Source organism: Dipteris shenzhenensis, chromosome 3, assembly GCF_047967505.1.
Source record: "Dipteris shenzhenensis isolate YYH24624 ecotype China chromosome 3, Dip_SZ_1.0, whole genome shotgun sequence".
Classification (NCBI taxonomy): Eukaryota; Viridiplantae; Streptophyta; class Polypodiopsida; order Gleicheniales; family Dipteridaceae; genus Dipteris; species Dipteris shenzhenensis.
Window position 1 is genome coordinate 9401197 of NC_141598.1, and position 10332 is coordinate 9411528.

The window sequence follows — 10332 nt, forward strand, 5'->3', positions numbered from 1 at the left end:
GTGTGTGAGTGTGTGTGTGTGTGTATGTACATACGCTTATACACACATGTATTTACATAATAGAAATATACACACACATATATAGATAGATAATTAGAGAGAGAGAGAGAGAGAGAGAGAGAGAGAGAGAAATTGTAAACAAGGGAAGGCTACCAAGTGAGCACGTGGGTGGGGGAGACAATCAATAAGGGCTAGATGAGACAAGAGGGGCAATGGATGTGTGTGTGTGTGTCTTTATACATATCCAATGTACAATGCACTCGTTATAGCTTCTTCCTGCATACAGATCTCGATGCATTATTGAAGCAAGCTGTTTTTTGTCATTGATGACATGTAAGTTGACATTACACTATGACATTCACTACATTCACTACAAGGCAGAGGCCCTTTTCCAACCAAAATACCGACGCTTTTTACATTAATTTTTTTTTAAACGGGTGCAAACGTCGTTATTAAAGTCGTTAAAAGCATCAAAAAAGAACGGTCGCTATAAACTGTCGCTATATAATGACGCTAATAAACGTCGCTATATAGCGACACTGATAATCGTCGCTATATAGCAACACTAGTAAACGTCGCTATATAGCGACGATTAACATAACTTAAAAAAAGCATTAGTGGGGCTAAACAGGGCCATAGTAAGCCCTGTTTTGCCCCACTAATGTTTTTTTTTTTGTGATTACAAAAAAAAGTTTTTTATTACCAAATTTTCCTTGCGAAAAGGGTGATATAAAATCGCTCAAATGAAATGATCGAGCAATAAAAGCATATACATGTCGAACATATACAACATTGTTTGTTACAAAATTACCCTTTCTAAAAGGGTGATACAAAATCGCTCAAACGAGCGGATATACAAAATGACATACATGGCGAAGTATATGCAAACTGCTACTACTACTACTACTATTACTACTCATTCGAATCATCCTCGTTGTCCTTGTCTTGTTGGCTTGATCCTTGGTCCTCATGAGCTGCGCCTTCTCCCTGACCCTCATCACGTGCATCTGATCCCTGGCCCTGGTGATCGCTCACCTCCGGTGATGGGACGCTTGAGCTTTGACCCTAAGAGTGAACCACATAAATTGAAATTAGATTGGAACTTAAAGAATAAAACAATTTAAAAAGCGAGATTATAAGTAGGAGTAGACTTATACTGTGTGAGCAGCCACCTCAGCCCAATCGACCGTCGCTCCCATTGCCTCTTGCTCAATAAATCACGGCTTTATTCCTATGCGAAACGTGCATCGCATCTCTGCATTGGTAGGAAGATGACCCATCGCAGCTTGCTGTGGATCCAATTTACGAGAGAGTTAGATAAAGTGCATGTAATATGTAGTAAAACAAATAGAACAATACATTAAATGAGAAGTAGACTTACCACGGTTGCCTCGAACGCCAACCATCTGCCTGCACTAAAGTGCGAAGTACCTACGGTGTCCAGCCGTCTCCTTGTAGCCCTCCTCTAACCCTCGAACATTTCGGGATGGTCCCTATTTTGCTTCTTGAACAGCTTCCAATTAGCTTTGTTTGCCCAGCTGGGTTTAGCCAGATGAAGTACGCAAGGTTAATCTACGATGCTTTAAGACCAAACCCATGTGCTCTCCCATATAATTCTCATTAAACTCCCAATTTGGCGGGTTAGGGCATTTTTGTTTTAATTTATCGATGACCGCTTGCTTCTTTTGGTCATCTTGATACCACCAATCAATAGCAATGCCCCGCTCTTGAAGTGATGGCTCATCAACCACCTCATGGTGGCCATCACTGCTTTGCCCTTTCTATCTTCTATTATCTCTCCGCCGACAGCCATGATTTGATAGGAGAGGTCCTTGTCTAGGTAAGGAGGACTGATGGTAGTGGCAAAGTCAGAGCGAGTGGAAGCTATGCGAGTGCTTCCAGAGTGAGGAGTAGCAGTGGGAGTAGGAGAGGGCAAGGGACCTGACTAAAACTGTGTCTCTGGACTAAGTGGAGACCTGTAGGGATGTGAGTGTGCTGACTCATCTATATCTCCTAAGTCTGCACAACATAAGCGACCCCTCCTACTTTTCCTTCCCTTACGATAGGCACGTGCAGGTGATGACCCCTCAGTCGAGTCGGGCATGAGGGGATGGCTGGGCAGTAGGTCTAGCCATCGATGTAGGAGAGGGAATGGTTGAGGTCCTCTAAGATAGCAGAGAGAAGAATCTCGCTGCTCTTCATCGGTCATCTATGCTACAAAATCATCGGGACTCCTGACAAAGCCATGTGCTGCTAGCAAAGGAGTTCCTCGAGGGGTAGTCATAGTGCTATGTCCGAGAGGAGTCGGACCAGGGGTAGTCATAGTGCTAGGTCCGAGAGGAGTCGGACCAAGGGTAGTCGCAGTGCTACGTCCGAGAAAAGTCAGACGACGGGTAGTCGCAATGCTGCATCCGAGAGGAGTCGGTTGAGGGGTAGTCCCCTCAGGTGTCACCTAAGAGGAATCAAAGTCCTCTGGAGCATAGAGATCGTGATGTCTCCTCCTGCAAGGCTGGCTATACTCATCGGACGTGCGATGTGATCCCATGTCTAACATAGACACAAACACGAAAACAAAAAACAAAAAACAAACATAGGCATAGGCATAGGCAAATACATATGCTTATGATCGAAAGAGGAAAATGAGACATGCTCATGAGAGAAAGGAAAGAGGGAAAAGAGGGAGGGAAAGTGAAAAAGAGATTGAAAGAGGGAGACATATGCTCATGCTTATGCTTATGCATGAGCATAAGAGCATGAGCACGAAAGAGGGGCAAGAGGGGGAAAAGAGGGAGACATATGCTCAAGAGGGAGACATATGCTCAAGAGAGGAAAGAGGGGAAAGAGAGGGGAAAGAGGGAAAAGAGGGGAAAAGAGGGAGACATATGCATAAGAGGAGACATATAATGCTCATGCATAAGCATAAGCATGAGCATAAGAGAAGGAGACATATGCTCATGCTTATGCTTATGCATGAGCATAAGAGCATGAGCATGAAAGAGGGAAAAGAGGGGGGAAAAGAGGGGAAGAGAGAAGAAGAGGGAAAGGAAAGAGAGATTGGAAGAGGGGAAAGAGGGGGGGAAAGAGAGAAGAAGAGGGAAAGGAAAGAGGGAAAAAGAGACATGGGAGGTAGCAAGCTAAGGGTGTCCACTTCCGGACCACTTTCGGGTGAGTGTGACACCCGCTCGAGTGAAAATACAAAGGTTTTGCTTCGGTCTCCTACACCTCGATCGAGGTAGAAGCTCCAATGAAAATCACACACGAGCACAACCGAGCCTAGCCCATACCTCGATCGAGGTACGTATCTTTTTGCCGAACCGAGCCTATACCTCGATCGAGGTTTGCTGGCAAGCCAGCTACACATGCCACATCTACCTCGTCGAGGTATTGTGATCCTCCAGCCCAACCTCGATCGAGGTCACGTGGCATGTCCAGCAAACCTCGATCGAGGTATTGGCCATCCGAAAGGGCAGCCAACAGGGCAGATGACATACCTCGATCGAGGTATTGTGGACACATGACTTGGCATCCCGTTTTCTGCCAACACACCACGATCGAGGTATCGTGGCATGTCAAAACCTCCATCGACGTGGATGTACCGAGATGTATGGGCATGTCACAATACCTCGATCGAGGTATCGTGGCATGGCCATACCTCGCTCGAGGTATATGTGCCGGGGTGTATGCGCATGGAAAGAATACCTCGATCGAGGTATTGTGGCATGCCAACGACATGCATGGTTATGTCAAGAGTACCTCGATCGAGGTATATGAGCCGGGATGTATGGGCATGGAAAGAATACCTCGATCGAGGTAGATAAACCCTAATTTTTATTATAAAAGGAGAGCGACCCCCCTCATTCCGCATACCTCGATCGAGATCTGTCTCATTCAACGATTTCGGATTTGCCGGACTTCGACGGAAGAGCGCGAGCGACGGAGAGCGACGAACGGACTTCGACGGACATGGACGGAGCAGGAGCGGGAGAGTCCAGGTTGGCATTTTCTTTTGTGTAGCATTTTCTTTTATGTAGCATTTTCTTTTATGTAGAATTTGATTTAATTTTAGTTTAAAATAAAAATTATAAAATGCATTTTAATGTTTTTCTGAAATTTATGAATTACGGGATTTTTTATTTAAAATGTGAAAATTAAATTTTTTTTTAAATAGAGCTTTTTTTAGTAAATAAAAAAACGTTGATATTATTAATTATAAAATATTTTTAAATGTGAAATGTAGTTGAAATTTTTTTTTTTAATTTTTAAATTACGACATTTATAATTTAAAATGTGAAAATTTTAATTTTAAAAAACGTAATTTAAAATTTTAGTTTATAAGAAAAATTAAAAAATGCATTATAAATTTAGTTTTTCTTAAATTTATAAATTACGAGATTTTTTATTTAAAATGTGAAAATTAATTATTTTTTCTTTAAATTGAGCTTTTTTTAGTAAATAAAAAAACGTTGATATTATTAATTATAAAATATTTATAAATTTGAAATGTAGTTGTAAATTTTTTTTTTTTAATTTTTAAATTACGACATTTATAATTTAAAATGTGAAAATTTTAATTTTAAAAAACGTAATTTAAAATTTTAGTTTATAAGAAAAATAATAAATGCATTATAAATTTAGTTTTTCTTAAATTTATAAATTACGAGATTTGTTATTTAAAATGTGAAAATTAATTATTTTTTTTAAATAGAGCCTTTTTTAGTAAATAAAAAAAGTTCATATTAATAATTATAAAATATTTATAAATTTCAAATGCATTTGTAAATTTTATTTTTTAATTTTTAAATTACGACATTTATAATTTAAAATGTGAAATTTTTAAATTTAAAAATCGTTTAATGAGGCTTTTTTTATTAAAAATGTGAAAATGTTAAATATTTCTGTTTTTTTTATGAGGTAGAATTTAAAAGAGAAATAATAAAAAATTTTAGGTTAAAAGAGAAATAATAAAAATTTTCTAAATTTGAAATGCAATATAATGTTTTTTTGAAATTTATGAATTACTACATTTTTTATTTAAAATGTGAAAATGAAATTGTATTTTCAAAATAGAGCTTTTTTATATGAAATTGTATTTTAAAAAAACGTTCATATTAATAATTATAAAATATTATAATTTTGAAATGCATTTGTAAATTTTTTTAAAATTTTTGAATTAGGAGTTCTATATTTCTGTTTTTTTAATGTAGCATTTTCTTTTTGGTAGAATTTAATTAAATTTTAGTTTATAAGGAAAATTATAAAAAATTTCAAAATTTATAATGCATTTTAATGTTTTTTTGAAATTTGTAAATTACGACATTTTTTATTTAAAATGTGAAATGAGATTTTTTTTTGGTAAATAGAGCTCTTTCTATTAAATAAAAAACGTTCATAGGACTAATTTTTAAGTATTTATAAATTTGAAATGCATTTGTAAATTTTTTTTTTATTTTGAATTACGACATTTAAAATTTAAAATGTGAAAATTTCACAATTTAAAAAACGTTTAATGAGGCACAAGACTCGCTCGACTTATCAAATTAATAAGACATTTTGTATAAGACTCGCTCGACTTATCGAGTTAATACACAAACATAAACCTACTAGTCAACTATTGGAGTTGGACATTAAAGATTGACTAGTGACATGGTTGGTGACCAAAGCTTGAAGTTGACTAGACACTTTGGGACAAGCAAGTTCTTTAGAAGGAAACTAGGTTTAAGCTTGGGTAATCATCCCTAATATATTGGGAAATTACTAATGATAAATCATCCTTTAACTATTTGGCAATTAGTAAGGATCGATTCTACTAGGAAATAAGTTGAAGGCATTTGTCCCCTATTAGTCAATAGATTGATTAGACTAAGCATGCATGATAAGGCTATAGCTTGGAAATGCCTAGATAGTGGCTTAGTCCAAATCTTCAATATCCCTTAAGAAGACATGAAATAGTGGCTTAGACCTTAAGAAGACATGGAGTTGCAAATGTCTAATTCTTCTAAGTTATGCATAGACTCTAGCATAACTGAAAAAAGAATATTACAAGATTGAGAATATTTGGATGGGTCTTCAAGAACTCGAATATTACGGTCTGTGCCTATAAACTGTTTGAGATTCTTATGCTATCACTATGGCATGCTTTAGATCTAGCACTTTGATCATGTTTGTTGTCTAGGTCCATAATTCATCTACTTCTCTTATATGTATAAGAAGAAAGAAATACGCCATAGAGAAACTGAAAGTTTAACTAGAATACCTAACATTCATTGCACATGGGACTCTAGTGGATCTATATTCATTCCACATTCATGCTAATATATGCAAGTGTTTTGATCAACTATAGACCTAAGTTCAAATAGAGCCTGTTAATGACTGAATCTCTCCTAATCATCCCTTAATGATCATAGATAAGAGACTTAAGAGAGAGAGAACTCCATAACCTTCAAGAGTCGACATTTGAAGCATCCCATTCCATGTTGTTTGTCTTATACAAAATGTCTTGAACCAAGTGATGATCTATAGGAATGGCCAGTAGTTGAGGTGGATTGCCCAACCAAAATAGATAATATTGAGAAGGCTTAATTATTTTCTCAAAGTTCTCGCTTTAAAAGGTTTGTAGTGTGAACCCGCTCTCATTTTTAATGTGTAGTCTAAGAAATACTAGATGCGCCTTGCTTGTGTATCGTTCAAAGTAATGTATTAGGTATCCTTCTATCTCCTCCATATCTATTGCAAACCCAAGGCAGTAAAGCATTCAAAGAAGGTCTTATTAACCAAACCTCTCCACTATCTGTCCTTAGTATAGGGGCCATTAGTGGACAATGTGGTCCTTACACCACATGTGGAAAAGTTTCATATTGGATAAAAAGTGAAAAAAGGGAAACATATAAGGAGAAAATATTTGAGACATCTAAGTTTTAAAATGCAACGACTAGAGTGAAAAAATTCTAATCAAAATTAAGAATTATTAATAATATTGATTAATATTGAGCCACACATTTGGCCCATCTACCGGTCGGTAGGTGCATAGGATCTACCTCATCAAGGAGTACGTACAAATAGTTTTCATTGCGTAAATAGATTATAAGTCATATTGAATAGAATATTATTTTCATTACCCAAATAGAATATTAATTTCCATGTGTTTTTTTTGTGCATGCGCCAGCCAGTGCACAGGTTCTAGCACCACTATTCGTATGCAGATAGAGATGCTGAGAGCTGAGATGAGGGCACTGCAGGATGCTAGGGCACCCCCTCACTTGGTTGCGAGCCTGGATTCAGTTATTGAGGCTCTGAGTCGATTGGAGACAGTTGAGGATGTTGTGGATAGCTTTCAGGCACAGGCCGAGGCGGAGATCACTGGTGGTGGCTTGGATTGGAGAGCGATTCGACAGTTGTTTGAGCGGGAGTCACATCACAGGGAGGCCTTGGACGACATGTTTTGGGATGGTCACACCGAGGGCCAGCGACCACGATCAGGGCTCCCCTTGCATATTTTACGGTGTAGGCACCCCATCATAGCAGCACACATTTATCCGAGATATCTTGCTGCGAATGGTGGTCGGTTGCCTCACAACCGCCAGATAGCGAGGTCGTTTGCCATGCAGCTTTATGCCGAGTTTGTCCTTGGTCATCGGGTGGACTACCTCAATACCCGTCCAGGATCAGGAGCTGGACGTGGTAGGATGGGGCGCCAGGAGCGGCAGATTGTAGGTGTTCGGCGTCGACGCGAGGGACCAGAGTTGCACACCATCCCTGCACCGGCATTGCGAGCGGTGGGAGGACAGATTAGGGGCGATGTTCATTCAGTGGCATCATCCTTGCAGCACATGGTCTCGGCCCTATCGAGATCTATTGCGATTCCACCTCCCCCACCTCGATCATCGATGGAGCGTCCCACATCTACACCACCTCCCACATCTACGGCGCCTCAGCACGAGTTGGAGGCTCGAGACAGACGGATTGCAGAGTTGGAGGCTGTGTTGGCCGAGTCTAGGGACGAGGTTAGTTATTTTGATTATGTTAGTTTATTTTTTTGTAGCGTGTTTTGAACTGAAGTTTTTTGGTTAATTCTCACCATGTACGCGACATGTTTGCATTGCAGGCACATCTATTGCGTCAGGAGATGGAGTCTCGCGTACGACTCTTGCGTCAGGAGATGGAGTCTCGCGTACGACTCTTGCAGACAGATTTGGAGGAGCAGAGGATTCGGACACGCATAGCATACCATCGCGCAGAGCACTATATCTTGCAGTTGAGGCATATCAGTCGTGATCCGTCGCGCCATAGGATCGACCCCAGTGTGGCCCTATACCCTGCTCCTCCTGTAGATGTGCCGACTAGGACACCGATAGACGCAGCAGTCGTAGCGAGGCTTCCTACCTCCACTTGTGTCCTCTGCCACGAGGACTTTGACACCGTAGGGTGGTTTGGACTAGGGTGCGGCCACATCGCACATCTCCACTGCATGACCCGCCACATGGTGGCACGTTCAGTGTGCCCGGTATGCTTTGCCGACATTGATGTGGCGACATACAGAGGACTGGGCATGGATGATCTATATCCTGGTCATCGTCAGGCTGTTGATCCATTCGCCCGTGTAGTCCTGACAGAGCACTACAGGGAGGAGGCACAGAGAGCATTGCTGATGCAGGAGGGTGCGGATACATCAGTGGTTGCATCATGCGTTCCACGCCGCTTTTCGTACGGTGACTTCATGCCAGGTGACGAGGCACGAGCGGAGGAGGCACGCCGGATTGAGCGAGAGGCAGAGCTGCAGACATCATTGCAGCAGTGGGTGGAGCAGCAGCTAGGGCGGGGCCGAGACCAGCGTATTTCACATGTAGAGACGATTACTCGCGCTGGATTTGAGGCACGAGTATTCGCAGATGCACGGCTATGGGAGCTGAGACGCGCGTACATAGAGGAGGCGAGGGATGCAGAGATGGCAGCAGTGGCGCGTGCAGCATGCCCTCCTCGTCAGGATGAGGCTGGCCCATCTCATGCAGATGATGAGGCTGGCCCATCTGAGCCGGCATTGCCTGAGGGCACACAGCGGACGGTTGGGCAGCGAGTCATACAGGAGCCACGTCAGCGTTCCACTAGAGGATCATATGTAGAGTTATCAGATTCAGATTCAGATTGATTGTTTAGGCTTCACACGTTTCTTGTATAGGGATGCACTTTTGCAGCATGATGATGATGATGTACAGATTCATTTTGCTACTTTCATGATATTGTTCCCACTTTTATGATGTATGAGCATTTTCGTACTTTCATGATGTTCTTCGCACTTTGTTTATCTCAGTTTATCTCAGTTTATAGTTTGTTTAATACATAAGGTATTTAAAAAAGAATGCCATGTGAAGTAATTGTAAACATTAAACATTAATTGCAAACATTAAACATTAAACATATCAAAATTCATCTTATTTTGGATGAAAATTTTATTTTGCGGATAAAAGTTTTTCATTTTTTAAACAAAAATTTTATTCTATTCATGTTTGTCAATAAAGTGTGTTTCAAAATCCAAATTTTCATCAATTTTTCAAAAAGACAACTATTGTCATATTCATGCTTCCAAATCTAGTTTTTTAATATTATTGACATGAAGCGTATATTTTGTCCCTACAATTTTTAAAAAATATAAATTTTTAGGGGATTTTTTTCAAAAATGGAGTCTGACTTGTCCTCTGCATGATTTTGCTGTTATTTATTATGACTCAGTGTTTAATTTGTCTGTTATTGTTAACAATACTTGTGCTAATTGGTGATCAAAGAAAACAAGACCTAAATATTTGTCATATTCGAACCACAATCACATGTGCCTTCCAAATCACAATCGCATATTTCTAAGGACTATTTCAATTTCCTTAATATGACATTTGCCAATGCACCAATCTAATTATTATGCATGTATAAAAGATAATGAACATAAAGAAGAGAAATCAACACAATTGGCAATTAATGCATGTATACGGGAATACAAGGAAGGTGTAGCATGCTAGCCCACCATTTTATTCACTATTTTCTTTTGCATTTAGTGGTTTATGTACAAGAGAAAGGATTGGCGGTTGGTATAAGGAAAAGTGTTGGTATTTGGTTTATGTAAAAAGAAAGGGTTGTTGCACAGGCTATGCACCAAAAAAATATATACATATTAACAATCCCACTTCTCCCTTTTAAACTCCACTCATGTATGGGAGTACAAGGAAGGTGTGACATGTTAGGCCACAATTTAATTTTACTATTTTCTTTTGACTTTGGTGGTACGCTAACGTGTAGTCGTGCTAGTAGGGATTGCTTCTACGTGGCGCAAACCAAATCAGTTGGAGA